This window comes from Rutilus rutilus (genome assembly GCF_951802725.1).
Source record: "Rutilus rutilus genome assembly, chromosome: 14".
Taxonomy (NCBI): Eukaryota; Metazoa; Chordata; class Actinopteri; order Cypriniformes; family Leuciscidae; genus Rutilus; species Rutilus rutilus.
In genome coordinates, this window is record NC_140219.1 from 36,893,999 (window position 1) to 36,920,949 (window position 26,951).

General features: G+C 39.8%; 1 protein-coding gene across 3 annotated transcripts in view; it reads left to right on the plus strand.

The window, feature by feature from the left end:
- LOC311304235 (uncharacterized protein) overlaps positions 1 to 26,951 on the plus strand; it is an 807,935-nt gene that overhangs the window by 292,655 nt on the left and 488,329 nt on the right. Inside the window, exon 1 of one of the 3 annotated variants that reach the window (XM_084431145.1) lies at positions 4,015 to 4,100. The exons of the other annotated variants lie outside the window; for them this stretch is intronic. The gene's annotated coding sequence lies outside the window, so the exon portion shown is untranslated. Of the gene's footprint in view, positions 1 to 4,014; positions 4,101 to 26,951 lie in introns of those variants that run through there. 3 annotated transcript variants of the gene reach the window in all.

A 26,951-nucleotide genomic window follows, 5' to 3' on the forward strand; every position in this document is an offset into this window, starting at 1 on the left:
ACGTCAAGAAGTTGATCACATTTTTACTTGTGATTGAAGAAGTGAATGCCACTTCTGGCCACTTACTATGATAGTCAATCAATGTCATAATGTACCGACAATCCCAGGTAGCGGTTTCAAATGGGCCAACAATGTCAACAGCCACTTTTTCCCATGGCATAGTTGGAAAAGGTACAGGTTGTAAAGGTGCAGCACGAACAGTTGTAACCTTATCAGAAGACAAGCAAACTTCACAATTCTTGATCTGTTCCTTAACCAAGCAGTCAATACCAGGCCACCAGTAAAGTTCACGAATGCGCTGTTTCGTACGCACTATTCCTTGATGACCTTCATGGGCAAGATTCACCAAAACACGGCGCAATGCAACAGGAACAACAAGACGTGACCCTCTAAACACATAGTCCTTTTGCACAGCAAGTTCATGACGTATTTGAAAATATGGACGTAGAACAACCCCCACAGCAGCTGATGAAGAGGGCCATCCACGAACAATCTGAGCACGTAATGCAGTCACTTCTCGGCATGATGCAGAAGCAAGAGCAAATTCAGTTGGAGACACAGCAGACATTTCAGAAGACAAAAATGCAACAAACTCCGGCTCAGTATCAGAGAGATCCTCATCAGAAGCAGGCAAGGGTAGGCGTGAAAGATAATCAGCAACTTGGTTTTGAGAGCCAGGATAATAATTCACCTCATAGTTAAAACACAAAAGTCGCTCTGCCCAACGTGCGATCCTCATTCCAGCGCGATCTGTGCCTTTAGAGGAGAGGAGCACTGTCAAGGCCTGATGATCCGTACGTAGAAGAAATTTTCGACCCCAGAGGTAAGTTCTCCATTTTTCAACAGCCCAGACACATGCTAGAGCTTCCTTTTCAATTGTTGAATATTTGCGTTCTGCAGTAGACAATGTTCTTGAAGCAAATGCAACAATGTGCTCTGTGTTGTTTTCATGAATTTGAGAGAATACAGCACCTAGTCCATAATCTGACGCATCCGTTGAAACGACAATAGGCAAGTTAGGGTCAAACAATGCTAAAGCAGGGCTTTGGAGTAACAACTCCTTTACAGTACTGAAACTCTTCTGAGCCTCATCTGACCAGCTGAACTCAGAACCTTGTCTGATGCAAGCACGCAATGGTTCTACAACTGTAGCGAAATTTGGAATGAATTTATTGTACCATGACAACAATCCAAGAAGGGAACGGAGCTGATGTACATCTTTAGGAACAGGAGCATGAAGCATTGCACTAAGATGATCCTCATCTGGGTGAATACCCTGTGCAGACACAGTATGACCAAGGAAGCGCAAACTGCTTTTATTAAAGTGACATTTTGAATCATTCAACTGTAAGCCTGCATCATGTATACGCTGAAGAACCACTTTAAGCATGTGGTCATGGTCACTTTTTGTGCGTCCCCAGACAATGACATCATCCAAATAATTGGCTACGTTTGGCAATCCTTGTAATACAGTTGCTAGCATTTTCTGAAATGCAGATGGAGCTGAAGCAAGGCCATAAGGTACTCGACAGAATCTAAATAGTCCTTCATGGGTGATGAATGCAGTCAGATCACGACTTTCTTCATGTAACAAGAGCTGGAAATAAGCATTCTCTAAATCAATTGTAGAAAAGACAGTTGCTCCACGCAGCATAGACATCATCTCATCAATATGGGGCAAAGGATAACTGTCCGCAACAACAGCTTTATTTGGTTCTCGCAGGTCTACACACATGCGAATACCACCGGTCTTCTTCTGAACAACTACAATTGGAGAAATCCACGGTGATGCATCCACTCGTTCAATAACACCCAAGTCAAGAAGGCGTTGAAGTTCATCACTGACAGCATTTCGAACAGATAATGGCAACCGTCTGAGTTTCTGACATACAGGTTTCTCCACTGAAGAAGTTTTTACCTTATGCTCAAATCCTTTTGCACATCCTAGCTTAGTAACAGGCACAGAAGCAGAAAGTCGCATTACAGAGGCTGAAGACGGAGTCGGTCCTGGAAGTATGGAAGAACCTTCAAACTTGAGATGCAATCCATTTATTAAATCCATTCCAAGAAGAGCAGTGCCACATTCGACTATAAAGATTGAAGTATTACAGGTCATATTATCTCTGGTAACAGTAACAGGTAGACAACCAAGCACTGGTATTGGATTTCGTGAATACGTCACCAATTTAACAGCAGGAGGCAGCAAAGAGTCTTGTTTAAAGTGTTTTTCATACACAGATTTAGGCAGAATGGAAACGGAAGATCCAGAATCCACAATCAACTCCACAGGTACAGAGACTGATGCAGTCATGATAGTAGTAGTACACTTTATCTTATTAGATACTGAATCATGCATGTAAAGAATCTGAAGCTCAGGAAGTTCAATCTCATGTACAGAATGTGTTTGCTGTGAACGACACACTCTTGAAAAATGTCCCAACTTTTGACAATTATTGCACTTTACAGAAACTGCAGGACATCTGGAATCATTTGCAAGATGTTTTGTAGATCCACATCGATAACATGCACGAGCCAAGGAAGTAGCAAAAGACTTTGAAGGCACAGGCAGAGGTTTCAAAAGTGATTGTCTTTTGTAACGATCAACAGCAGGCACACTTGTTGCTTGTATTGCTTGCACAGGTACTGAAGTCTGATTTGAAAAAAGTTTAGCTTGTTCACCAGCAGCCTCCATTTGTGTAGCAATAGTAATAGCCTTGTTAAGCGTCAAATCAGTCTCTAACAACAGACGTTCTCTAATACGATGACTGTTTACATTCTCCACTAATTGATCTCGCAACATTTCATCATTATTAGATGCACACTCACATGTGGTGGCTAAGTCCCGAAGAGAAGCAACATACTGCAGGATTGTTTCACCTGGTGCTTGAATTCGTTTTCTGAATGCATGACGCTCAGCCACAACATTACGTCGAGGAATAAAGTGTAGTTTCAAAGTCTCAATAGCATCCTCCATTGTTTCTCCTGGGTTTGGTAAAGTATAGAATAGTCTCTGCCCTTCTGTTCCCAGGCAATGAAGAAACAACGCTCGCTTTCTTGCAACTGGCCAGTCATCTCCTGATGCATTTACGACAAGTAAGTAATTCTCAAACATCTTCAACCAGACGCCAAATGGAATAGACGGCTCACCCGGACATGGTAAGAATGGCGTAGGAAAAGAAGCAACAGCAGACATCTTTCATATAGAACAGCAAAATCCTCATCGCCAATTTGTTATGTCTAGGTCCAAGTAATCAGGAAGACAAGAAAGTTCTCATTTCTTCAAGGTTTATTCAAACCCACAAGCAATATAACAGTGCCAGCCATGTACATGATTAGGCAGCAGGTGCACCCCTCCATTCTTACTCTACACCTTTTATAGGTATCAACATGTGAACTACAGCGCCATCTCCTGACAAGTACATAAACACAACAAGTTACTTTCCACCACTGAAACAAACATCATGTGACTTGAACTGTATATATAGGGCCTATTTTTAAAGTTCCTTCAAATTACTTTTTGTGCAATAAACAATCCCAAGTAGTTCATTTTCTTGCAAGACAAAGAAAGGATAAAAAAAAAAAAATTAAATACATGTTATTTAGTATTTAGCCTAATAAAATGTCATTAGAATTAGGGGGGCCTTTTTTGTCAAAGCCTATGATTCATAATGATAAATCGAATCAAGTTTGACCAACCAACACTACAAAATAATGCTTCCCCACCAAGTTTTCCCCAATGAAAGGCTCTACAAACTCTGTCCAGCTGGTGGCGCTAAAGCACCAAAGCTGGTTTACCAAACACCAAACCTTAGAACATCAACAACAACAACACAGGTTTATATATTGTTCCAGAGCGCTGCTTTTGATGTTAAATAATAAAAGTCTTTAGATGAAAAAAAAAGAGCAGATAATGACGCAGAATCTCTTTTACAACAGACTGAAATATTTTACTAAAGATTGAATCGTACCACGTGACACACATCAGTCATAAAGTATTGCACAGGCGGTGCTACTGAGTCTTTACAGCGATCTCAAACTGAAAGTGTTTACAGACTTCTGGATTCTGTTGCTGTAGGACAAGAGCGTCTGAACTACTGCAAGTAAGCTTTAATACTTCCACTATACTGTTATCTGGAGGAATATGAGCGGATTTCATACCGTTTCACATGAGTTAGTGTGATGATTAGCCTAAGTTAAAGTATAACATTATACATTATACCTGTTGCAAAAGAACAAACGACCAAAAGCAAGCAGCCAGGAATTACTAAAACAAACCATTTTATTGACATTCATTTTGTACAAATGAATAATGCTTTTTTTATTCCAATTTTTTATACATTGGAATCCTTGATCACTCGAGCATCACTTCACAGCGCCATCAGCAGCGCTCACAGGATCTGCCCTTATGTTGTTGAAGTTTGTTTATTTAAGAAATTAATAATAAATAATAATAAAGCAAGATACCCTGTTGAAATATGTGAGATGTGTGGTTTATTTAAACTGCAAAGGTAAAGTATAAATTAAAATGATTGTGACCCATGTGAAGCGGGAGAAGAATTTATACATGTGTCACATTTAGTCAACAAAACTCTTTCGCATAGGAAACACCTGTATCCTCGCTCATGACTTCTCAGGAAGCCTCCTTTTCTTCTTCTTTTTTTTTAATGCTTTATTGTCAACAACAAGTAGCATGTACAGTGCCACATCTCATATAACAAAAAATATTTCCCATGCCTCAACAAAAAGGAACAAGGAAGAAAAATAAATAAATTAAAAAAATAATAATAATAAAAAAAAAAGACGAGAGGGTACATAAGCATCAGTTTACAAACAGATAAACGTTATACATATAACAGTTCCATAGGATATTACAATGCAATTTAAGTACAGAAAATATACTTTGCAGGTCAGCACCATTCATTACATTTTATTTTTTATATTATGTGAAAATGTTAAAGGAGGAGCATATATTAATCGTTTTAATTGCTTTACTATTTTTAGATTTAGACATTACATCTACGTACATTTTAATCTCCTTTTCAAGCACCATAAAAAGAGGTTTGCCTTTTGTAAACTTGCATTTATGAATGTGAAATTTACATAAAAATAAAATAATAATTAATTAAATAAATAAATAAAATTTATAATAAAACCAACGTCCTTTAAAGAGCGATCCTTGATATAATAACCCAAAATCACATGTTTATAAGATAAAGAAAATATTATCAGCAATGAAAACCTCCACTTTATTCCAAAAATACTGGGTATATTGGCAAGACCAAAACAAATGAGAAATTGTTTCAGTGGAGCATTCACAGAAAGAACATTTTAAATCTATATCAATTTTAAATTTTTATAGGAATACCTTTGTAGGATAAACTCTATGAATTAATTTATATGAGATTTCCTTAACCTTATTTGTAAGGAGGAATATTTGAAGTAATGACCAAACCTGAGTCCAATTTACATTATTAAAGAAACTGTTCCAGTAGAAAATAACATAAGGCGTAGAGATAATCTCTCTTAAAAATAGGGATTTAATTTTATAATTGTTAGGCTTTAACCCAGAGAAACAGATAGTGCCGACAGAGGTGTGTTCAGGTCTAGGAGGACAGACAGAGAGTGTGGATGTACATACACTGCTTTTGAACAGCACATGTACACCTGCAGGTATGGCCTTAGTAAGCACCTTGAATTCTTTTAATGTAATGTATTATGTGGTATTTTGTATCTTGAGATAAAGTCTGCAAACGCAAATAAATTCCCTTCATTATTAAATAACTGATTCACTAACAACAATCCATTACTAAACCAATTATGAAAAAATAAAGACTTATTTCTATTCAAAATATTAGCATTATTCCAAATAAGAAAACTATGAGGGGAGAAGTTGTGTTTATAAATAAGACTCCAGGCAGCAAGTACTTGTTGATAAAATATAGAAAGTTTGACTGGAAGTTTTTCAATTTTATAATTACACATCAAAAGAAATTCTAAGCCACCCACATGAGAAAATATAAACCGAGGAATTATATTCCAAATAGATGAAGAGTTTTGAAGATATTGTCTTATCCAATTTACTTTAAAGTTACTATTTAGAGAGCTAAAATCAATAAAATTATCAACCCGCCTTTATCATATGAATTCAGTATTACTGATTTTTTTAATTTTGTTTTTCCACAGGAATTTTGTCAACATACCGTCAATTAGTTTACATGTGTGTTTGTCAACAGAGATCGATTGAGTGGCATACGATAAACGAGAGATGCCCTCTGCTTTAGTGAGCATAACTCTGCCTTTGAGTGATAAATCTCTTTGCAACCAATGGCTCAATACCTTACGTGTCTTTTCAATAATCGGAAGAAAATTGGAAGGGCATCTAATTTTACCATCTTTGATTATTTTAACTCCCAAATAAGTAACACTCTCTCTCACAGGAATATTAAAAATTAAGGATTCCAAACAATTACCAACTGGGAGTAACTCACATTTGTTAATGTTAAGGCGAAGGCCAGAGGCTTTGGAAAAGGGCTCAAGAGTCTCTAATGCTATACCGCAACCTGAGAGGCATCCTTCAAAAACAAAACGGTGTCATCAGCTAACTGACTTATTACCACTTCAGTGTCATCAACAGTTATTCATTTTAAAGGACTTTCTCTGATATGCAAATTTAGAAGTTCGGTAGCTATCAGAAACAGATAAGGGGAGATTGGGCATCCCTGCCTGACTCCTGATTCAGAGTAAGTCTAGGAGAGGTTCCACTGCTGAGTTTGATAGAGCTATTGCAATTAGTATAGAGCATTGTAATAGATCTACAAAAGAAGTCACCAAATCCCACCTTGCGAAGAGTCTGTAACAAAAATTCATGCTCCAGGGAATCAAAGGCTTTATAATAGTCTAAGAAGAGAATAAGAATATCATTAGAGAGAAATTCAGAGTAATCTAGAATGTCTAAAACCAGATGTATATTATTAAAAATGTGCCTTTTTTTTGTAGAAAACCAGATTGACATTCATCAATTAAACTATTCAAAACACATTTTAATCTTTTTGCTAAAACCAAAGCAATAATTTTATAATCGTTATTTAGCAATGTAACTGGCCGCCAATTATCAATTATCAATTATCAAGGGATCTTTATTTGGTTTTGAAATTAAAGTTATAAGTCCTTGACACAAAGTCGGAGGAAGCAGGGCTCTTTCTATACTCTCTTTGAAAACTTCAAGCAAAAAAGGGGATAAAAGTTTGCTAAATGCTTTATAAAACTCAGCCGTTAACCCGTCTGTTCCTGGAGACTTATTATTTTTCAAAGAATTAATTGCATCAATAATTTCTTGTAAACTAAGAGGGTCTTCACATATATTGGACTCTTCATTATTAATCTGTTTCATATTATGTAAGGACTCCAAAAACTCAGATGTAGATTGTTGACAGAAATTAGAAGCATACAAATTACTATAAAATTCAGAACAAAAATTTGCAATAATTTTAGGGTACTCCACAATATTATCTTTAATCCTCAATTTTTCAATATGATTATTAAGTGTGCTTTCTGAAAGCAGCACACTTATTGTTCTTCTTAAGTTTTCTTCTTCTTCTTCTTCTTCTTATTATTATTCCCGGGAGAAAATTTTTGGCCAGCTCCTGCGCCTAGGCCCTTTGAGACAGAGACACCGTTCCAACTTTAAAACGTACGGTCAGTACCGGTGTAAGTTGCTCGCGAAGATGACATCACGAGTCCATGTCGTTTGTCCGCCACACTGGATTGAACAGAAAGCGAAACTGAATTTTCACAGGTCACAAATTTGGTCCGAACTTCACGAAACTGGACATGCATGATCCTTGGACCAAGCCTCACAAAAGTTACTAGAAGGATTTTTGATTTTCGGAAGCGTTTGCCCGTCACAGCCAAACGAAATCGGCGGCGTAGTCGCCAAAACAGGAAGTAGTTCATATTTCAGGAACGCTGTCACGTATCGAAACAAAACTTTGTACATTAACTCGAGACTCCAATGTGAGGATGTACAAGATCTGAATTGTTTACTTTTTTTTTTTTTCAGGCTAATTGACAAACCCATTTACTTATGCAAAAGAGTTTCACTTCAGACTTTTAATGTTAATGCATTTAGACAGTAGGTGGCACTGTTGTATTACATTTCACAGAGCTGCCAAGTCAGTGAATAGACTGCATTAGTTTTTACTAGGTTTGTCTTAATAAATGCAGGGCCTGAATTTCGTTTTTTAAACTGGGAGGGAATTCCACCGCTTACATGGGTCACATGGGGGGGATCGAAAGATTATTAGCCACATATGCATCATACATTCGGTCTTCTTCGCTAACCGAACAATTCATTGTCTGTGGCTGTGTTTGTGCGCGCGGGAAATATGCTGGCATAACAATAGAAAACAAGGAGAAACGTGCAGTCACATGCTCAAACAATCAACAACGTCTCTCTAGATGTGTAAAAACAAGTGGAAAGCGCGAGCGCGCCGCTCTCTCCTTTCCACAAGCGCTTGCTGTCCCGTGGCGTCTGTCGTTGCTATGCAACCATGAACTCCGATCTCCATGATGACAAGGAAGTATCAGCAAAAGATGAATAGATTTCTAGCCCTTGCATTAGCTTTACTACTAGATATATTTATGGAGATGAAAAATAATAAGGCGCCCTGTACAGCTATGATCAGCCAGGGTTTCCGCGGGGCATTAAAAAGCGTTAAAAGTCATTAAATGGATTTTGCGATAATTAAGGCCTTAAATGGCATTAAAAAGCATTAAATTGTAATCCTACAGGCATTACATTTTTTTTATGGTTTTGAAGAAAATTTATTTGAATAGTCTTCATGATTAATAATTTTTTATTTGCTGTCGTCGCAAAATATGTATGTTAGTGTGATTAAAAACACGCGGAAACAGTTTGGTGATTGCCTCCGGCCAGAGCAAAGTTGCGGAGGTGGCGCGAGTAATTTTGGACAGCAGGAACAACAGGAATAAAACTAGACCAGAAAACTGGGAAAGTGCATGGAAGACAAACAATTTAGAACATGGTTGGTGGTCAAAATAAAGAAGGATTTTGCAGCGTTTGTAAAAAGGTATTTAAATTGGGTAGCTACAATGGGGTAAAATCTCATATGCAGTCTGACAGCCACAGGTCGACGGTAAAAGGCAGAAAGCAATTAACTATGTGTAGTAACGTTCCCTCATCAGCTCGACATCCGCTGTTGAAGCTCACTTTGCGTTTTTTAACGCGTTAACGCATGATATTATTTTTGTCCAGTTTAATGCGTTAAAATATTTAACGCAAACGCAGCATTCGTTAATTTTTGTCATCCCTTGGGTAGCGTTACATTATATGATCCCGCTCTTATTCATGTAAATGCTTTTAAACGCGCTGCCTGCGAATGTCCTGTCTATGTAACACACACACACACAGAGAGAGAAAGATGCGCGCCAGATCGTGCGCACAGACTGCACACCGGAAACGGTCCTCTTTTGCGCAACGAACAATAACACACAATTTTGCCACAATTTTGTTAAGTTCACTTAAATTAAAAGTTGTCATATTTTTTTTTAAGCCTAATGTTAAAAACTTGATAGCTTTTAATTACACTGTAATGTTGGATGGCTATAATTAATGTTTAAAATTAGGGGGGAGAAATCATTTTATCCAGATATCAATAGCTGTATTAGTATCAGTGAGACTGGCCTTTATGTTGTCTCTACATTCATTTGTAGATTAACTGTGAAATGATTACATTATCAAATATATAAGCCTAAACAAATGTAAGTGTTTTAATTGCGGAAAAAACGTGTGATTAATCAAGTTAATATATATATATATATATATATATATATATATATATATATATATATATATATACACATATACATACATACATACATACATACATAATATCCGTGGTTAGTCATGGGTCGTGTATGGCATAAAAAAAAAGGCATTAAAAAGGCATTAAATTTAAATTGAAGATCCCTGCAGAAACCCTGTCAGCTATTCGGCCGAGCATTCAATAGCCGCGTTTCCACTGTCGGGCCAGGGCCGGGCCGTGCTAGTGCGTGCCAGGGCCAGTCGCGTTTCCACTGTCACTTCCGGGGCTTGATCGGGGCTTATTACTCGGGGCCAACGGCCAGGATTTCTGGCCCGTCGAATACCTTGGGCCAAAGCGGGCCAGCTCGGGCTAGAGGAGTGGTTACCAACAGAGTTTACCGTTGGGAGACGGCAGCGCCGGATGATTCTGTCAGCATTTAAGACTTAAAAATAAAATAATTGAAATCGCGTTCATGTTTGAATGCCTTCTGTTTGTGATGCAAAAGACTATGCGCGCTAGCCGTTACCATAGTAAACATAGTAAACGCTTGAAGATACGCATAGTAAAAAAAAACAACATAGCGAACGCTTGAAGAAATCAGACCAATCTTAAAGGCTATCACAGTCATGTTTTTATTTTATCTGTCATAGCCTACGTCTCGTCTCTTTAAACCGGACTATCAAAAAATAAAGTAACTTTTTTTTTCGGGAGCTTCCTCTGTTTCTCTGACTGAAAATATCTGTATGGGAGTCGAGAGAGTGCTAAAGCTCCTCAGGTCGTATGGCATATATTTGTAGAAATTATCATTTTTTCTAAATGTGATGTAAATATGTCCTGTAACTAAGTTACCAGATAAAGAAACAGACGCGACTGAAAAAGTAAGTGTGTTTGTGAAATAGACCTAACGGTAATTTATTTCTGAGTGACTAATGTGCAATTTTTACATAAATTAATTCATTATGATCAATGTATCACTTTTTATTGTAAACCTGTGGTAAAACATCGATGCTTGGGTTTTAAATATTGAAGTAGCTGCTAAAAAAAAAAAAAAAAAAAGCTAGCAAACGGACGCTTTTATCGTGTTTGTTTTCAACGCTGTTTCCAGTGATTTCTGATTAGTTTTCTGATAAAACTTCCATTTGTTGGTGAAATGATGGGTTAGTGTGACGTTGTCCCAGAGAGGTGTGTTACGGGCGTGTTTTAGTGAAGCGCTGTGGAGCTTCTGGCCCGACAGTGGAAACGCATGCCCGGTGCTATTGGCCCGAGGCTATTAGCCCGGCACGGCCCGTTTAAAGCCCTGGCCCGACAGTGGAAACGCGGCTAATGTTGTTACGCTGCAAGCTGATCAGTTGGTTCGTTGCTGCCGTGCTCTATCACTCGCACACCATAAAGAGGAAATTGTTTTTTAATGTTTCAATTTCGTGATTAAAATGACAATTTGGAAGCGGATAATTTCTTCACAAACAGCTCATTATGACTCAATGTTAGAATGCTGCACTTACACTCAATAGTGTGGATAAGATCAGCAACGCAGACCACTGCATTGACAGCGTGAGACATATGATCTGTCTACGGCCAGGGTCAGCGGAAGACAGAAAATGCCGGTCCAGTGCTGATTGAGGAATTAAATTCGAAAATAAAAGACAGTTTGACATCTTTTTTTCTCGCATCTGTGAATTTATTTTTTAATCATTTGCTCAGAGGATGAAGCGAATATATTTGTGCTGGAATTTCTCGCACTATAAAAGCTAACCTTGCGGGAATGGTTTAAATTATGCGCAATCCCCACATTCCAGCACCGAAATTCAAGCCCTGAAATGGCAGCGAGATGTGTAACTCTAGCATATGGCGCATATGTCATATAAAGTAAGGCAAGGCCAAACAGCGTTATCCATGTTGTTGCGATTGCATCGCTAGAGTAAGCTAATAGTGAAACTGATAGTGTTCTTCATTTAATTACAATATGAGGACTGACGGTAGGCTATAAAAATCAGCATTTCTGTGTAGGTGATGACAACCATCTTTACAGCAGCAATCAAAGCATCGCTAATTACGGTAGACCTTAATTTGAGATAGTAAATTTGTTCCTAATCAAAGGGAACACTCAACCACAGAACAGCTGGGCGAGTTTTGTATTGGCTTATTGGATACAGTAAATGAAGACTGTCAACTTCTTTTCAAAACTATTTCATCCCCCAAAACACTCCCACTCTCTGCTGTATATTCATAACCAATTATTTCAAAACCAACAACCAAGCCACATAAACAATGCCATTGGCGGGGGGCGCTATAGAGCCGTGAACCAAGATGGCAGCTTAACCCTCAGAGAGTCTTCGGTCACTTCTGACCGAAAATTTTTCTGTTTTGAATTTTTAAAAATCACAGCTTCATCGGAAGGTTATGATACTTGGTGACTTTTATGGCATTAGGTATGTGAATACAAAAAAAAATTGAGGTCATGATCCGAGCATGCTAAGTGGTCGTAAAAAAAATAGTCACACTCAGTGTCTTCGGTCAAAAATGACCGACCCATAGGAAATGAATGGGAAATTGACAAAAACACAAAAATTCTCTGAATTTTTGTCTGTACAATCTACAAATCGGCCACGATTCTAAAAAAAAGTACACCGCAGTAAAGGGGTGACACTCTACAACATCAAGAGTGCAAAAAATTCACACCCACCCACACACACACACATACAAACACACTTTTATACACATACACACCAATAAATTCAGATTACAAAAAATCTGTTTTGAATTTTTAAAAATCACAGCTTCATCGGAATGTTACAAAACTTGGTGACTTTTCTGGCATTAGGTATGTGAGCACAAAAAAAAATTGAGTTCATGATCCGAGCATGCTAAGTGGTCATAAAAAAAATAGTCACACTCGTGGTCTTTGGTCAAAAATGACCCCCATAGGAAATGAATGGGAAATTGACAAAAACACAAAAATTCTCTACAAATCGGCCACGATGCAGAAAAAAAGTGCTCAGCAATGAAGGGGTGAAACTCTAAAACATCAAGAGTGAAAAACATAACATAATTAATAATTATAATTAATATATATATATAATTAATATAATAATTATTAAAATTATTAAAATAATAATTAATAAAATGTTATAAACCTTGGCAAAAAGTATTATTTGAGAATTTCTAAAAAAATACATTCAATCCACATCTTAAAAGTAAGTAATTTGGTCCAAAACCAACTAGAATTCACAAGCATCTCCATTTAGAGCTATACAGGCATCTAGTGGTAAACCCATGCAATAACATGATTTATTTCATTTTATGTTTAATAAATTTTTTTATTTTTTTATTTTTTTCTGAAAGCCTAGTCTCTATTTTAACCGAAAATACTGTATATATATTAAAAAAAAAATTGAAATGTAAAAAAAAAAATTTTAATCATTATTTTCAATGGCAAAAAAGGACTATAAATAATGCATAAATATTAATAAGTTCAATCAAATTGTCTCAAAATACTAAATTAAAAAGAATAAATATTATAGAACAAAATCTTTGTCTTCTTCTTCTAAATCTTAAATTGCATTGGTTCTTACTGGGATGGAGAAAGTTTCATTTTTAGGTGTCCGGTCACTTCTGACCGGGAAGGCACTGAGTGTGACTGCTAAACGAAGACTCTCTGAGGGTTAAAGTGAATGCTCCATGTAGCCTGCATCAAAAATTCCAAAAAAAAACAGCCTTTGAAGCGTAAACTGAATCGGAAGATGTCAAAATCTGCTACTCTCAAGGATTGTGATATTTTCACACGAAAACGCGGTTGCCAAAAACCAGCTAAAACTGACATTTCGGCAGCAGATCAAGACAACGTGGGGACTGCTAGCACGGATAGCATGTGTGATCTTACCACGGTGTTAGCTGAACTTCGGTCATTGCACTCGGAGTTCAGTGGAAAAATGTGTCTTGACAAACAACATAGTCTCTAAACCTTTCACATTGGAACGTTCCACTCGCCAGGGATGCCCGTTATCTCCAATGCTATTTATTTTGGCTATGGAACCCTTGGCAATGACGATAAAAATGCGAACTGATATATTTGGCATCCAGTTAGGAGATCAAGAGCATAGATTGGCCCTATATGCTGATGATCTGATCGTTTTTTTGACAAGGTTGTCCATCAGTGTCCCAAACTTAATGCAACAAATAGAGCTATTTGGTCGATTTTCTGGCTATGAAATAAATGATTCAAAATCCTCTATTCTATTTTTGAATAGGGACGAGAGGCTAAATCCAGTCATACAGACCCCGTTTATCAATGCAAAAGAGGGATTTGTGTATCTTGGTGTTAAAATTACCCCAGACATTAAAACCATTGTACCAATGAATTATGATCCTTTGGTCAGTGAAGTAAAGGAGTCTTTAGATAAATGGGTAGAAATGCCCGTGTCAATGATTGGCAGAATAAACATGATCAAAATGAGCATATTACCTAAATTTTTATATCTGTTTCAGGCACTCCCTTTGCCTCTCTCAAAACAATTTTTTGATGAATTAAACACTGTCCTTAATAGATTCATTTGGAATAATAAAAAACCTAGACTAACGCCCGTTTCACACATACTCCGTGTGCAGTGCGTGTGCGGTCCGTGTTGCGGTGCGTATGCGGTGCAGGAGCAGCACGCCCTATAGTGCTTTCACATATGCTGCGTTTGCAGTGCGTAACTGATCCGCGGCTGTAGCTACAACAAACACATATAGACCTACTCATTTTATTTCAAATCCATAAGCTATCAGCAACTTTTATTTAAAAAAGTTTTAGGATATTCTCTTTGTACACATCCTCCCTTGTCTGTCTTGGCGTCGCTCTATCTTTTTGAGCGTGTAGTACGTGCGCTCTCTCCGACGCACCTGTTCGTGATTTGATTGAAGGAGCTGACTAATAATAATAATAGAAGCGTCGACAGATTAAACAATTGTCTTTAGAATTGTATTTTTGTTTTCTTTGTTAGGCTAGTTGTTGTCCGTGCTTTTATATTTCGTTCACTGGATGGAATGTTCGTTATTATTGTGAGTCTTTGTGGCATCTGTTGTGGGTGAGTAAATAAATAAATAATTGCATTGATTCCGCCGTTTACTTGTTCTTGTTTAGGTAGTCTCTTCTCTCAGAGTTGATATTTTTTATGAGAGGTCGTAACACAACGTTCAATACATTACTTCTATATAGATTATATATTAAGTTGCTCACGCAGTGGTAAAATATTGAACCATGTACTTATATTAAAATTGCATACATTTTAAATTAAAACTTAATTTACAAAAACAGCAGATTCACACCTTTTCTATTTAAATCGTTATACAAAGTCTTGCACGTCACAACCAACTTGTTTTTCCACGAGTGTCGTTTTGTTGCCTTGTTGAAGTAAATTGTAGTTTTCCTTGCTTTACCTCGTCTTAAAATAAAAAGATGACTGAAAATGGTTTTATTTAATTAAATGCATTCATGGTAAGATTACTAACCTACATTTTATTTAATTTAATGCATTTATGGTAAAATTATTACATTTTCATGTCAATCTGTGTGCATTTTAAACACGAACCATGCGTTGTCACTTTAATTCAGCGTTGCAGCACAGCAAAAAATAGACTCGGTACGGAAACGATCTCTGCACTGCTGTATACGCACCGCAACTGGAACGGATGGACGGACTGCATTCGTGTGCAGTGTGAAAGCTCTAACCTGTTAACATGGGTACGGAAAAAAATACGCACCGCACACGCACTGCAAACGGAGTATGTGTGAAACGGGCGTAACGCGTAACGCCCGTTTCACACATACTCCGTGTGCAGTGCGTGTGCGGTCCGTGTTGCGGTGCGTATGCGGTGCAGGAGCAGCACGCCCTATAGTGCTTTCACATATGCTGCGTTTGCAGTGCGTAACTGATCCGCGGCTGTAGCTACAACAAACACATATAGACCTACTCATTTTATTTCAAATCCATAAGCTATCAGCAACTTTTATTTAAAAAAGTTTTAGGATATTCTCTTTGTACACATCCTCCCTTGTCTGTCTTGGCGTCGCTCTATCTTTTTGAGCGTGTAGTACGTGCGCTCTCTCCGACGCACCTGTTCGTGATTTGATTGAAGGAGCTGACTAATAATAATAATAGAAGCGTCGACAGATTAAACAATTGTCTTTAGAATTGTATTTTTGTTTTCTTTGTTAGGCTAGTTGTTGTCCGTGCTTTTATATTTCGTTCACTGGATGGAATGTTCGTTATTATTGTGAGTCTTTGTGGCATCTGTTGTGGGTGAGTAAATAAATAAATAATTGCATTGATTCCGCCGTTTACTTGTTCTTGTTTAGGTAGTCTCTTCTCTCAGAGTTGATATTTTTTATGAGAGGTCGTAACACAACGTTCAATACATTACTTCTATATAGATTATATATTAAGTTGCTCACGCAGTGGTAAAATATTGAACCATGTACTTATATTAAAATTGCATACATTTTAAATTAAAACTTAATTTACAAAAACAGCAGATTCATACCTTTTCTATTTAAATCGTTATACAAAGTCTTGCACGTCACAACCAACTTGTTTTTCCACGAGTGTCGTTTTGTTGCCTTGTTGAAGTAAATTGTAGTTTTCCTTGCTTTACCTCGTCTTAAAATAAAAAGATGACTGAAAATGGTTTTATTTAATTAAATGCATTCATGGTAAGATTACTAACCTACATTTTATTTAATTAAATGCATTTATGGTAAAATTATTACATTTTCATGTCAATCTGTGTGCATTTTAAACACGAACCATGCGTTGTCACTTTAATTCAGCGTTGCAGCACAGAAACAGCAAAAAATAGACTCGGTACGGAAACGATCTCTGCACTGCTGTATACGCACCGCAACTGGAACGGATGGACGGACTGCATTCGTGTGCAGTGTGAAAGCTCTAACCTGTTAACATGGGTACGGAAAAAAATACGCACCGCACACGCACTGCAAACGGAGTATGTGTGAAACGGGCGTAATGCGTATACAGCAGTGCAGCGATCGTTTCCGCACCGAGTCTATTTTTGCTGTGCTGCAAACGCTGAATTAAAGTGACAGCGCATGTTTCATGGTCAAAATGAACACAGATTGACCTAAAAATGTAGTAATTTCACCATAAATGCGATTAATTAAATAAAATGTAGTAATCTTAACATAAATGTATTTAATTAAATACTATTTTCACTTTAAGACCGGGGTAAAGCAAGGAAAACTACAATTTACCTCAACAAGGCGACAACGACACTCGTGGAGGTGGAAAAACAAATTCTTTGTGACATGCAAGATTTATTGTTTTAATTTAAATGCAAAAGAAAAGGCATGAGAGTCGGCTGTTTTTTATATAGCCTAAGTAGGCTACATGGTTAAATATTTGACCACTTGCTTGAGGAACTTAATATAAGTAGAAGTAATGCATTGAATAATAGCCTACGTTGTTTAAATTGTGTTTAAATGTGCATACGTTAGAGTGTATGTGTACAAAGAGAATCGCAATGCTGAGACGTTAAGACCAGGGTAAATCAAGGGAAAATACATATTTCAACAACGCAACATAATGAACAACACTCGTCTCATTCGTGGAGGTGGAAAAACAAGTTCTTTGTGACATGCAAGATTTATTGTATAAAGATTTAAATTAAGCAAAAGAAAGAGTAGCCTATATGAGTCTGCTGTTTTTGTCAATTTTAAGTTTTAATTTAAAATGTAGTCTATGCGATTTTAATATAAGTACATGGTTAAATATTTTGCCACTTGCTTGAGCAACTTAATATATAATTATATAGAAGTAATGCAATGAAGTTTGTTTAAATTGTGTTTAAACGTGAATACGTCTATTAAATATGTGTACAAAGAGAATCGCAATGCTGACAAAAAACTTCTTTTTTTTTATAAAATTTGCTGATAACTTATGGATTTGAAATACAATTTGTTTGTGGTACAGCCGGACTGCAAACGCAGCTTATGTGAAAGCACTTTAGCGCATGCTGCTCCTGCACCGCATACGCACTGCAACACGCACCGCACACGCACTGCACACGGAGTATGTGTGAAACGGGCGTCATTCGTGGAGGTGGAAAAACAAGTTCTTTGTGACATGCAAGATTTATTGTATAAAGATTTAAATTATGCAAAAGAAAGAGTAGCCTATATGAGTCTGCTGTGTTTGTCAATTTTAAGTTTTAATTTAAAATGTAGTCTATGCGATTTTAATATAAGTACATGGTTAAATATTTTGCCACTTGCTTGAGCAACTTAATATATAATTATATAGAAGTAATGCAATGAAGTTTGTTTAAATTGTGTTTAAACGTGAATACGTCTATTAAAGAGTATATGTGTACAAAGAGAATCGCAATGCTGACAAAAAACGTTTTTTTTAAATAAAATTTGCTGATAACTTATGGATTTGAAATACAATTTGTTTGTGGTACAGCCGGATCAGTTATGCACTGCAAACGCAGCTTATGTGAAAGCACTTTAGCGCGTGCTGCTCCTGCACCGCATACGTACTGCAACACGCACCGCACACGCACTGCACACGGAGTATGTGTGAAACGGGCGTAGGGCTTCGCCTGCTGTACCTGCCATATGAGAGAGGGGGGTTACAACTCCCTAATTTTAAATTATATTACTGGTCTGCACAGCTGCGCTCAGCCATATTCTACTTTGCAACTGAGACACCCCCAGCATGGATAAAAATTGAACAATTAGAAACAAAACTTAACTTGAATCTGTATTTATATTCCGCGTGCCCCAAAAAATTGGGAAAAATGACAAAAAAAACCTTTTTAAAAAACACAATTGATATTTGGTATAGGGCTCATCAGTATATGGGAGGTATTCCTTCCATCTCTCCTTTTTCGCCTATTTGGGGCAACACAGGTTTTAAGGCGGGAAGAGCTGATGGGGGTTTCAAAATCTGGGCAGATAAAGGTGTACAGAAGCTGGCAGACCTTTATAAGGATGGCAACCTTCTTACATTTGAGCAGTTATTATGCCAAACATATAACATTCCAAAGAAACATTTCTATAAACATTTACAAATTAAACATTTCATTATGTCGAAATATAAACAGATTGAATCTGAACCAACACTGTCAAACCTAGAGAATATTATATTGCAAAATCTTGAAAGGAGAGGTCATATTTCTTTATTTTATGCAGCTTTACTAACACATGATGAGGAATCCACCGCTGATAAGCTGGATGCATGGAGATCTGACATCCAAGAGGAGATAAAGGTGGTAGACTGGGAAGCTGCATGTTTAAAAGCCCAAAAGCAGTCAATTAGTACTAGGATGAAACTCCTCCAATATAAATGGTTGATGAGAACCTACATAACTCCGGTCAAACTGAACCGTTGGTCACCTAATATCCCAGATAGCTGTAGTAAATGTTTAGATGGAAAGGGTACTCTTTTTCACTGTGTATGGGACTGTCCAAAATTACATCAATATTGGAAGTCAGTCATGCAGACTCTGTCAAAGATTGCTGGAGTAAACATGCCTGCTGAGGCAAAAGTATGTGTGTTGGGTATATATCCAGAGAACTGTGTTTTTAGCTACAGACAAATAAAACTGATTGACTTTGGACTCATACAGGCCAGGCGGTTAATATCTCTGTACTGGAAGAAAATGGATGTACCCTCAAATCATATGTGGGTGAAGGAGATGGCATCATGTATTGTATTGGAACGACTCACTTATATTGTTAGAGGAAAGGGAGGAAATTTTGAAGAAATATGGTCACCTTTAACTGAGTTTCTGAGACATTATGAAGGAAATTAAGAAAGTAAAGCTGACTGCCGAGTTTTTTTTTTTTTTTTTTTTTTGTTCTTTATTATCATTGTCTTTGTTACTCTGTTATGTGTGATGTTTTTTTAATTTTATTTTTTTTAATTATTATTTATTTCTATTTACTTTGGGGATTAGGTTGTGAAATATTAAGCTTATGTCAATGTATCACTTGTTTGTTTTGTTAAAAATTCAATAAATATAATGTTCAAAAAAAAACAAAAAAACAATGCCATTGGCACTATTCTACATTGCAGACATGTCTCTTAATGTACATAACTTTTCACCTTTTTGCACAATCTTGAAAAAAGTACTATTGTTGAAATTCTCACATGAAGCAAACTTCAACGCACCCTTATCCACTACCTGCTAACGTTAGTGAACCGCACCCAAGCAAGCACACTTTGCAGTTCCTCCGGAAATGCATTTTTCTAGTTTTTAGCTTGTTGCCTCTCAAGTCTAAAACAATAAGCAGAGCTCTTTTCGCCCTCTTCAAGCCACTTCCTGCGAGACCTAACAAAAGCTCCTTCTATGAAGGTAAAATAGTAGCAAAACTCGAGAGCACGTAGATGTGAATTTGAGAACTTGTACAATAAATATTGGTACTTGTACATGAACATTTACACTCACAGCTCCAATGTGAAAACCTGTAAAATAAAAATCTGAAGTTGAATGTTGAAATTTGCACTCGCATACAATAGTCACAAACCTGTATTCTGAATCTGAAGCTGCAGACACAAATGTGTAAAATGCCATTCACAGAAATACAACGACAGACACAAACTTGTAATATATATTTTGCGTTTAATCTTACGTTCACATTCGCGGCACTACCTCAATTAGGCACTTGCAACTTCTCAAATCTGTCACTGCAATTTCAAATTTCGCGCCTTGACTTTTGCTACTCTTTTCGCGATATATCAGGTGCAAAACTAACTTGTGCACTTGAAACTCAGAGGCGGTGAGAGAGAAAGGGGGGCGGGAGCGGGGGGGTTCAAATGAGCCGTTTTATTGGTTGGCACCTAGCCAATGAAATGGGACTTCGATGATGTCACGAAACCCGCGTGCACTGAAATACTGTCTACTCTATGGCAATGAAACACTAACATGGCTTAATGCATTAGACTGATATTAAAAGAAATAAACAATATTATCAAACTCAGTATACACCATGCTAATAATGCATACTACAGAAAAGCAGATGAGCACAGAATATGACGAAAGAAAGCAAATGTGTGTTCAGTGCAAATAAACTTGCTGCCTGTGTTTTATTAATAATGTAACAAATTATGTTTTTTTTTTTATTTTTTATTTTTTTTTTATAACTGTTGGTCCATTAAGCCTCATTAAGCGTTTTCTTGGTTATATGGGAGGAAAACATACAATTAAACGCGTTGAGTTCATATTCTGTGCTCAATTGCTTTTCTGTGTGCTTTGTTTGTATAGTGTTTCCTGAGTTTGGTCTTTTAATACCACTGTCTCAATTAAACGCGTTGCGTTGATATTCTGTGCTCATCTGCTTTTCTGTAGTATGCATTATTAAGTCAAGTCAAGTCAAGTGTATTTGTATAGCGCTTTTCACAATACAGATTGTATCAAAGCAGCTTCACAGTATTAATTTAAAATAATACAACAAGGTTTGTTCTAATGGAATTTATTGATTGATAAAATCAAAATTAAATATCCCCAACTGAGCAAGCCAAAGGCAACAGTGGCAAGGAACCGAAAAACTCCATCAGGTGACCTAATGGAGAAAATTATTAGCATGGTGTTTACTGAGTTTGATAATATCGTTTATTTCTTTTAATATCAGTCTAATGCATTAAAGCAGCACTCAGTAGCTTCGGGATTTCTTCGCTGTATTCTCGCTTTTTGCTCGCAGGTTTCTCTCTAGAGCTCCCCCCACAGCTTCGGAATAGATATTTGACAACACTGTTGTAAAAACTCTTTGGTGATTCTCAGACACCAGAGGCTAGTAGATCAACGACATCAAAGCAGATGGGACATTCTTTAAAAAGTCTTCTTCCTTCGGGTTCGGACAGCGTGAGGGAGCGCAATAATGACGGCATTTTAGCAGATTTCTTTTGGCCGTAAAGCAATTGTTTACATCGCGAGACCTGATATCACGCGATATTTCCTGACGCGGCGGCCGGAGGCCCGCCGGCTCAAAGTTGCAAGTGCGGATTTTCCGCTCACGGGCACCAGGGGGGTGCGAAACGACCACCATTCAACCCGAAATAAGTATTATAACCATTCCAATGACTCCGAAGCTGTTCAGTTAAGGTAAAAAAGTTACTTAGTTCACCTTTAAGCCATGTTAGCGTTTCATTGCCATAGACAGTATTTCAGTGCACGTGGGTTTCGGGACATCATCGAAGTCCCATTTCATTGGCTAGGTGCCAACCAATAAAACGACTCATTTGAACCCCCCCGCTCCCGCCCCCCTTTCTCTCTCACCGCCTCTGAGTTTCAAGTGCACAAGTTAGTTTTGCACCTGATATATCGTGAAAAGAGTAGCAAAAGTCAAGGCGCGAAATTTGAAATTGCAGTGACAGATTTGAGAAGTTGCAAGTGCCTAATTGAGGTAGTGCCGCGAATGTGAACGTAAGATTAAACGCAAAATATATATTACAAGTTTGTGTCTGTCGTTGTATTTCTGTGAATGGCATTTTACACATTTGTGTCTACTTGTCTGCAGCTTCAGATTCAGAATACAGGTTTGTGACTATTGTTTGCGAGTGCAAATTTCAACATTCAACTTCAGATTTTTATTTTACAGGTTTTCACATTGGAGCTGTGAGTGTAAATGTTCATGTACAAGTACAAATATTTATTGTACAAGTTCTCAAATTAACATCTACGTGCACTCGAGTTTTGCTACTATTTTACCTTCATAGATTTGAACCTTGATCACTTTGGATGATTTTCGGGATTCCGAAAACAGACATAAACTGGGTTAAAGCTTTCACAACTGAACGAGATGTAATTGTACGTAGTGGATATGCCGCAGGAAAGCGCGTGTTCAAACACATCACAGTAAACAAATAACTACTACCAGACTTCGAACGGGGAAGTGGCCCTACACAATCAATTTGAGGTCCTTCCTCAGAGGAATTGGCCAGGGAGGTGCTGTCGTGAGGAGTACTAGTTCGGAGAACCAGGTCCGGTTGTGCCAATATGGGGCAACCAAAATGACCTGCTCCTCGTCCTCCCTGATCTTGCGCAAAGTCTGTGCAAGAAGGCTCACTGGGGGAAACGCATACTTGCGTAGGCCCCGCGGCCAGCTGTGCGCCAGTGCATCCGTGCCGAGCGTGCCCTCGGTCAGGGAATAATACAGGTCGCAATGGGACGAGTCGTGGGAGGCAAACAGGTCTACCTGTGCGTCGCCGAACTGATCCCAAATCAGCTGGACCGACTGGGGATGGAGTCGCCATTCTCCAGCGAGAGGCCGAACTCGAGACAGCTCGTCGGCCGCCTGGTTCAGGTGTCCCGGGATATAAATGGCTCGAAGCGACCTCAGATGCTTCTGACTCCATATGAGGAGGTGGCGAGCGAGTTGCGACATACGGCGGGAGCGTAGACCACCTTGACGGTTGATGTACGCTACTGTCGCGGTATTGTCTGATCGGACTAGTACGTGCTGACCCTTGAGTAGCGCAACTCGAGGCAATTGACATGCCAAAGGCGCTGGGGTCCTGTCCAGGAGCCCGCGGCAGCATGTCCATTGCACATGGCGCCCCAGCCCGTGGTGGAGGCATCTGTTGATACAACAACATGCCGGGAAACTCGTTCTAGGGGCACTCCGGCCCGTAGAAACTTGAGGTTCGTCCACGGGGTGAAGGTCTGACGGCAGGCTGGAGTCACTGGGACTCTGAGCATGCCGTGTAGCCATGCCCACCTCAGGACTCGATCGCGAAGCCAAAGCTGAAGCGGTCTCATATGAAGCAATCCCAGCGGCGTTACTGCGGCTGCGGATGCCATATGCCCCAGGAGCCTCTGAAAAAGTTTCAGTGGAACCGCACTCTTGCCCTCGAACTGACGAAGACAAGTCAGCAGTGGCTGCGCGCACATGGCGACCGAGTCGATCTCCATACCGAGAAAAGAGATCCTCTGCGCGGGGCAGAGTTTGCTCTTCTCCCAGTTGACCCGAAGGCCCAGACGAGCTAGGTGCCGGAGCACTAGGTCCCTGTGTTCGCAAACCTGGTCTCGAGAGTGAGCTAGGATCAGCCAGTCGTCGAGATAGTTCAGGATGCGAACCCCGTGTTCCCGGAGGGGAACAAGGGCTGCCTCGACGACCTTGTAAAGACGCGAGGAGACAGGGCTAGCCCGAAAGGGAGAACCGCGTACTGGTATGCCCGCCCCTCGAAAGCAAACCGAAGAACGGTCTGTGTCGAGGTAAAATGGAGACATGAAAGTAGGCGTCCTTCAGGTCGATCGCTGCAAACCAATCCTGCGGCCGCACACACTGGAGGATGTGTTTGGCCGTTAGCATCTTGAACTGCAGCCTGTGAAGGGAGCGGTTCAAGACGCGCAGGTCGAGGATTGGCCGTAACCCACCGGACTTCTTGGGTACAATGAAGTAAGGGCTGTAGAAGCCGGACTTCATCTCGGCTGGAGGGACAATCTCGATCGCACCCTTCGCCAGTAGGGTGGCGACCTCCGCTCTCATGACAGGGGCATTGCCACCGGCCATAGTGAAGCGGACTCCCCTGAAGCGGGGAGGAGATATCGCGAACTGAATCGCGTAGCGGAATCTGATGGTTCTCGCGACCCAGCGGGACAGTCTGGGAAGCTCTAGCCAGGCCTCCAGAAAGTGCACCAGCGGGGTCATACGAACCACAGACGTACCGTCGGTGGGGCAGCGAGGCGGAATGACCGGCACCGGCGAGGGTGGCATAGCGGCCCTGTGCGGGGACACGGTCATTAACCGCGTCCTGCCAGAGGAGGCCAGGGGAGGGCGCGCGTCCCACGGGGGCGTGCTCTGGCAGGGGTCTGGCGACAGAGGGGGATGAGAGGAGCGTGGCCCGTGGGCGGCGCGTTCTGTCATCCACAGCCTCTTGGGGCTCAGAGAAAGAGCATCAGTTCTTTTTGAATGAGATTCTCCCCCAGCCCTCCACCGGGGGAAGGAGTGGTCCTGCTACCAGCTCCAGAAAGAACTGAGCCCTAACTCTAAGCCGCCCATCTCAGGAGTCCAGAGTCAGCACTGCCTCGAAGGCGAAGGCGACACACAGGACTGCATGCCTGTGTCACAATAGTGACAGAGAACATACAGACCAAGATCGCCTCACGATCAAGGGCAGCGAAGGCGGAGGACGCCCGCAGGCCGCGAAAGTCACGTGGACTCCCGCGGGCCGGAGGCGTCCTGATGCACATCCGGGAAGCTTACAGCGCTCGGGGGGAGGACGCCACTCCAACCGATGCTTTCAGCTGCCCGGGAAAGCATGGCCATCAGCTCTGGATCTGACTCGACTAACGCTGACACTCCCGAGGGAGGCAACGTAGTCGAATCCTCATTTCCAGAGGAATCAAGCCCGCCTTATGATGCTGTGAGTGACACGACACCATCTGCTGGAGTCCTGAATGAAAACACTGGGTCCCCGAGAGGAACCAGGCACACACGGAAACCCCACGGTTTGCGATGTGGAGGGGGGCGTGGCCCGAGGAAAGCTCGTCGGGATTATGCCACACCATAACCCTCAGATCACCCTGGCCACCAGCCAAAGTATCCCTCTTTGGAAGAGATAGATTGGGGTGTGGCAGAGGGGACTCTCACACAGAGATCATTGAGTCTCGATCTATAAACATCGCGATGGTCATATTCCCGCAATGAAAACATGACTCATCCACGAGCGCTGCCGAGCGTGATTAAGCCCAACACGCAAAACAGCGCTCGCGACCGTTAAACAGATGAGTCACGCGCCCACATCCAGTAATACACGGGCGAACCGTCTTGAAAAAGACGTGCCGCGTGCAGCTCTTTTAGAGAGAGGAAAAGCTCAGCAGAGTGCTGAAGCGCCCAGGGAGAAACACACTCACTGTCGGCAGATCACTGCACAGATCAGCAGCAGGCAATGCGATCTCGCTGGAACACGCCATCACTCCAACACACTGAAGAGCCGCTCGTCTCGTAGAGTGAAGATGATACAGAATGGCTTATAGGAGTGAAGAAAACTCTTGGCTCCGAAGCGAAAACATATCTGCATGTTGCCAGCGTACTTCCTTATATACCCCCTGCGGTGGGCGGAGATACGCTATGCAAATTCCGCAGACACATGGCATTTCATTGCCATTGGCTCGTTTTATATACTCGAAGATGACAGGCTTTCTAAGCGAAACCCCAATCGTTGTCATCCGACGTAACTCGGAGTGACCACGAAAGGGAACATGTAATCTACCTGAGGGAATAATATGCTCAAAAAACATTTCTGATTATTATTAATGTTTTAAAGCGTTTAGAAAGTACATAGAAAGCTTTTGTAACATTATCTTAACTGTCACTTTTGATTAATGTAATGCATCCTTGCTGAATAAAAGTAGGCAATTACTTTCTTTATTTTTTTTCCCAAAAAATAATCTTACTAACCCCAAACTTTTGAACTGTAAGCCTAGTGTATAATGTTAAAAAAGCTTTCTATTTTAGATAAATGCTGTTATTTTGAACTATGGTTTGTTTGTAATGTGACTTTTTTCATGTATGACATTAAAATTATTTTTAGAATTATACATAAATAGGTTAAGCAATACAAATATGTATATGTCTGATAACCTTTTAAACACAAACTTAACTGCAGACACTGAAATGACGTACACTGTGTGATACAGTACAAATATTTTGAGTGTCCCTCATTTTCCTATAAATAACCACGATTGTCCCGCATTTTCCTTTTCTGAAGTTGGCAACCCTAACTGTCACACACACACATGCAGGAATACAAACAAACGCAAGCATGCACACACACTGACATCCACACGCACAGACACACACCCATACACACACATACAAATCCACATGCACAGACACACACACACAAACACAAACACACACGCGCACACACATGTACGCACGCATACATACACGCACAGACACACACACACACACACACACACACACACAGACACAAACACACACACACACACACATACACACACACACAGACATGCACATACTACTACTTTTTTTAGGCATATACATAAACACGCAATACAGCCAAATTGCTCCACGTCATTTATTTTTGTGGAAAGCCAGTGCAGGCCTGAGCGGCGGTCATATTTTTTACCGCCATGCGGTACATCTAGTTTTTCTTACAA